This window comes from Myotis davidii, unplaced genomic scaffold (genome assembly GCF_000327345.1).
Source record: "Myotis davidii unplaced genomic scaffold, ASM32734v1 scaffold21, whole genome shotgun sequence".
NCBI lineage: Eukaryota > Metazoa > Chordata > Mammalia > Chiroptera > Vespertilionidae > Myotis > Myotis davidii.
In genome coordinates, this window is record NW_006292573.1 from 27611 (window position 1) to 33439 (window position 5829).

The window sequence follows — 5829 nt, forward strand, 5'->3', positions numbered from 1 at the left end:
CGAATGCCAGACCCTGAGGCTTGACGCTGTTGCTTTGTTCTATTCATGTTTCCCAGCTGTGCGTTGTGGTGATTTAGTGAAGAAATGCTTAGGCCAGAGCAGTTGTCCCAATAGAGAACCATCATTGAAGACTTTTTAGTTTGCTGCTAGCTACTAGTAAATAGCACATTTTAGTCATCTATAAAGTGAGAGGGTTGAGCAAATCACCTCAAAGGTCTCTTTCTGTTTTCAAATTCCATGGTTCTGTAATCAATAGCCTGACTTTTTCAAATGTGAAAAAGCCTCAAGAAATCTTTAAGATAGGCTTCTAGCTTGTTCGTGCACACTTACAATTCATTCATTCATGATTATATTACATAATAGTAGTAGTAATACATGAACCTAAAAACTAATTTATTCTTGAAATTCATTTTATTTCTATTGCCCTTTAATATCTTTGCTATTCCATTTTAAAGCTCCTGAGGGTATAGTTTAATACATTAATCTTAATTTTTAAATGTGTCTGGAAAAAAATGCAGTATTTTTTTATTGATGCCAAGAATGGACGCTCTTATACAAAAATACTGGATTTTAAGAGGAAAATTTCCTTTGGGGGAAAAAAAGTTTGGTCTCTACTATAAAATAACTCATTTTGAAACTAATAACAGAGGTATTTTAAAGATGTTAAATGGTTCCTTTTAAAATCAAAATTACTATTCAGTGTTCATTCATTTATAGTAAAAGATTAGCTGAATTTTTTAATGCCAATGAGCTTCTCCTAATGCTTTTGATTCTCACTGAAACTCACTTAGGCCCTTACTTCTGACTGGAAATCTCACTCATTTCAGGGAAAATTCATATATAACTCAGATGAACTGTATTGGTTTCAAAATAAAAATGAAGGTACATGGTTTACATTCAATGATCTCCACTATGAAATCTGACATTAAGGTGCCCCTTCCTTCCTTGAGTCCTCATTGTCTTCTCCCTCTAACTCTCTTTTTTTTTTCCTCCTTCCTTTCACAGATCCTTACTAAATAAATACAAAACTTAAATAGCTTCGACCTGTGTAGTTTTTCCCCAGAATGGTGTCATCAAAAGAACACAATTCAAGAACAAAAGGGAGTTCAAAAATAAGTCAAGTCCTTGACTCCATGATTCCACTTTTGGGAATTTATCTGAAGCAACCCAAAACACTAATTCGAAACACTAATGCACCCTTATGTTTATTGCAGCACTATTTACAATAACCAAAATTTGAAAGCAAGCCAAGCGCCCATCAGTAGATGGGTGGATAAAAAAAACTGTGGTCCATTTACACAGCCATACTGCTCAACCATAAAAAGAAGGAAATCTTACCCTTTGCAACAGCATGGATGGCCCTGGAGAGCATTATGCTAAGTAAAATAAGTCAGAGAAAATACCATATAATTTTGTTCATATGTGGAATCTAATGAACAAAATGAACTAACAAGCAAAATAGAGACAGACTCATAGATAGAGAGCAGGCTGACAGCTATGGTGGGAGGACTGGGGGTTGGGGGGATTAAGCAAAAAAAGAGGAAAAAAGAATAAGGCAAGTCCTTTACTTGTGTTCTTCAAATACCAAGAACACAAAGACACTTTTTAAAATCCCCTGTATTCTCTCGCATCCATTCTCCTCACACATCCCAGGTAGTTCATCACTTCATTTTGTATAAGCCCCTAGAAAACTTTTAACCCAAGCCTAGACTTCTTGTTGTTTTATTTATTTTCAAATATTTTTTTCTTTTTAAAATATATTTTTAATGATTTCAGAGAGGAAAGGAGAGGGAGAGAAAGATAGAAACATCAATGATGAGAGAGAATCATTGATCGGCTGCCTCCTGCATGCCCCCTACTGGGGATCAAGCCTGCAACCTAGGCATGTGTCCTTGACTGGAATCAAACCTGAGACCCATCAGTCCACAGGCCGACGCTCGATCCACTGAGCCAAACCAGCTAGTGCTTTGTTGTTTTATTTATATTCTTTTTGGTTTCCATTCTTGTTATAAAAATACAAAAGAACCAGAGTAGAGGAAAGGCTGGCAGTACATATATTAGCAATTTTCCTTCAATTACCCCTTTCACGTGCTTTTTAAGGTATATGAAGAATCCCAGGTCTTTCTTTAAAGGCCTATAATCAAGTGGGGGATACTCAACATTTGTTCAGCATCTAGATAAGTCAAGGTCTATGCCAAGTACCATGGATATAAAGATTAATAAACAAGAGTCTCTGCCCTAGGGAAGTTGACAGCCCATGTGGAGGTGGCCACATGGACAGGTAATTATAATGCAATGTGATAAATGCTAAAGTAAACTTTACACAGAAAATGCTATGGGAACTTGACAGAGCTTCCTTAAAAAGGACTCATTGTCCAGTACTTTTAGTAAATGATATTAGCTTTTTCCTTGTTACAGGAACTTTCATCGTGAATTGAAAATAATTCATCATTGTTTTGTCTCTCTCCTATATCTCTTCCTAACTAGTCCCCAGGGTTTTGTGGTTTCATTTCTATTTCTAATAATATCCTCCCAATATATGGTGGCCTGGAGTGGGGATGGTGAGAGAGAAGAGTGAAAAAAAACAAACAAACAAAACCTGGTCTTTATCTTCCAGGGGAAAGAAATTATAAAACATGATAGAATTGTCAGAACTATGTGAATTCACCTTAATGAACCATGAAACATATGGTCTGGTTTTTTGTTGTGTTCCATTTTAATATGGCAATCTCAAAAACTCACAGAGATTAAAAAAAAAATCCACCACTAGGTCCAAGTAATCTATGTATTCCCTAATGTTTTTACCCCACATTCTTTCAATGCCCCTATCGTCTCATATTTGACTCCTTTAACATCTTCCTAAGTTGGCTTTGCTCCAGTTTCTCCCATTTAAATTTATCTAATCTACTTCTAGATTAATTATCCTAAACATTGTTCAAGTCACTCCATAAAAAACTGCAATAACTCCCCAATGTCTGTAGGATAAAGTTCAAACTCTTTAGCTTCACATAAAGATTCTTGAAAATTTGGCCCCAAGCATTCGTCTTTGAAAACGTATTTCTTTTTACCCCTAACTCAACCCTATGCTCCAGTTAACTCAAATCCTCACCCTTTCCAAGAAATACCTACTGGTTTATCTGCCTAGCAACCCTTTTTCTGAGAAAAGCTCTGTTCCTACAACATGGTTGCAGTTCCCTTGTCATTACAAAGTAACCCTGATTCTCACTGGTTATTGATCCAAGGGTGACTTCCGGCCCACGCTGGCCCAATAAGTCCCTTCCTGATGAATTTAGAAGGGACACTGAGATAGTCCAGGCTCAGTCTGCTCTCATTTTTCACTGTGTAGACCAGAAAGAAGAAAGACCTGACCTGCAGTAAGAGATAAAGCAGACATGTAGAGCAAAAGCATACACCGTCTTAAACAAGTTCTGTTACTTGCGTCCCAAAAAAAGTGTAGTTAATCATATCTGCATTTCAGAGAATTCACTCTGTCCACAGTGCTAAAGGGGGATAGGCTCACAACAGAAGAGAACAGAGGCAATGAGAGGAGTCAGGGGGCCATTGGGAGGATCCAGAACAGGATTTAGTAATGATAGGCTGTGAGAGGTGAGCAGGTGGTGAGGGCTGAGGATGGCCTGAAGGCTGTATGATTGGGAGAGTGAGAAAGAGAATACTAAAGAATTGGGGGGTGATAATGAGCTGAGCTATATAAACAAAATTTAGGTGGAAGCACCTAGAACAACTCCTAGGCCATGATAGGTGCGTCATACAGGTCAGTATCCTTGGTTCCCCTCCCCCGCATTGTTTTGTCTCCCCTGTTGTTTTGTCTCTAAGTTCCTATAAGGCAGGGATTACACACTATACTTCTCCATTGTACTCACAATGACTACTCAAGTCCTGGTGTACAGCAGACATTCAGTAAATATTTGTTGATTTCATTTGATTTTATGCAATACAGTTTTGTTTTGATTACTTACAACAATATCTTATCAAAGTGAACACAGAATAATGTTGTATAGACCTGCTTTGTTTAGACAAAGTATTGAAAGAATGCCTTTCTAATCTTGTTTGATTTTGGAGTGGTCTTGAAAAAGTCTGAATTCTAATAGAGGATCATTTTCTTTTTGATGTGTAAGAAATAAATAAAATCCAGGTCCATACAGAATAAATTTTAAAAGTCTTTTCACTTATAAATATGTATAAATTCGAAAGTGCTCAGTAAACATCAATGCACAATACAGAAAAATAAATCTGAAAGCTGAATACAAGCCTGACTCCTAATATAAACACAACTTAATCAAAGCCAAGGATTTAGAATTTTAGCCCTAACCGGTTTGGCTCAGTGGATAGAGCATCAGCCTGCGGACTCAAGGGTCCCAGGTTCGATTCCTGTCAAGGGCGTGTGCCTTGGTTGCGGGCACATCCCCAGCAGGGAGTGTGCAGGAGGCGGCTGATCGATATTTCTCTCTCATCGATGTTTCTAACTCTCTATCCCTCTCCCTAAAAAAAATCAATAAAATATATATTTTTTTAAAAGGATTTAGAATTTTAAACAGTTCTTGTTGAATCTCAATCTCTTATCTCTATTCCAGATATAACTATAAAACTTTTAATTCTCTATATAAAAGATTATTCTTACTATCCTATGTATATGGTATTATCTATATAAAAATATATTAATTACATGTAATATATACTTATATGTTATTTAGAGAGAGTGTGCAAATGTGACAAACATTTAAATTAAATATTTTAAAGCTCATCTTGATTAATTCCACTGCCATAGAGATATACAGTCAATCCAAGAGTCATGGCTGGGCAGCCTTTATTAACCCTGATTGAAGAGGAAAGATGAGCCATGGTCCATACATAGCTGCTGTATGTGACCATTGTACCTGTGCAGACTCCTGGGCACTGATGGAAGAGGACACAGAGAATGAACTCTCTGATATGGGCAATGTGGGCTCCCCTATAAAATGTGATCTGAGAGGCAGTGAAATGCCCACCTGTCATGGTGTCGAATTCCATCAGTGGGGGCATCGCTTTGAGTTAAGGAGATTATCTCAGGAGATTTCTGTTAAAATGCAAATGTCACTAAAAGTGGTAAAGCATGAGACTGCTGATACCTATAAACACATTATCGTGATTGGTTTAATAGCCTCCTATCACTTAACAGAGGACCATAGTTTGGCCCTTAGGATTCTACCTACCCCCTCTCAACTTCATTTCTTGCCATTCTCCTCTTCCCAGTGGACTTCCGTCTACCTTCATAACTGCTATTTTTTTGATGTTTCAGGTTTCAAATTAAATGAGATCTCCCAGAAAAGCTTTCCTTCACCATTCTGACCAAAGTAGGATCTATCAGTCAGAGCTTTCTTCAGAGCACTACCAACAATATCTTATTCTTTTCATTTTCTTATTTGTTATCTGTCTCCCCCTAGGAGCTTGAGGGCAAGGACCTTGGCTACAGTATTTCCCGTTATAATCCGAGCCCCTGTACAGTATCAAGCACATAGTAAAGGCTCAATAAATATTTGTTAACTGACTTAATAAATGATAACATTTCTGAAAGTTGTTTTGGCAATAAGTATCAAAATACCTTAAAATGTTGACAGAGTGGTCAAATAATTCCTCTAGGAACTTAAGAAAATAATAGATGTACATATTTATATGTACAATTTTCATCAAAGACTTGTTTATAAAAGGAAAAGCTGGATCTGAATGTCCAGAAATAAGAAAAGCATTAAATCAGTGACATTTTAAAAGAATACTTAAAGCCATGATAAAATGCTCACGATAGAATGTTAAGTGGAAAAGGCAGGACGAAAG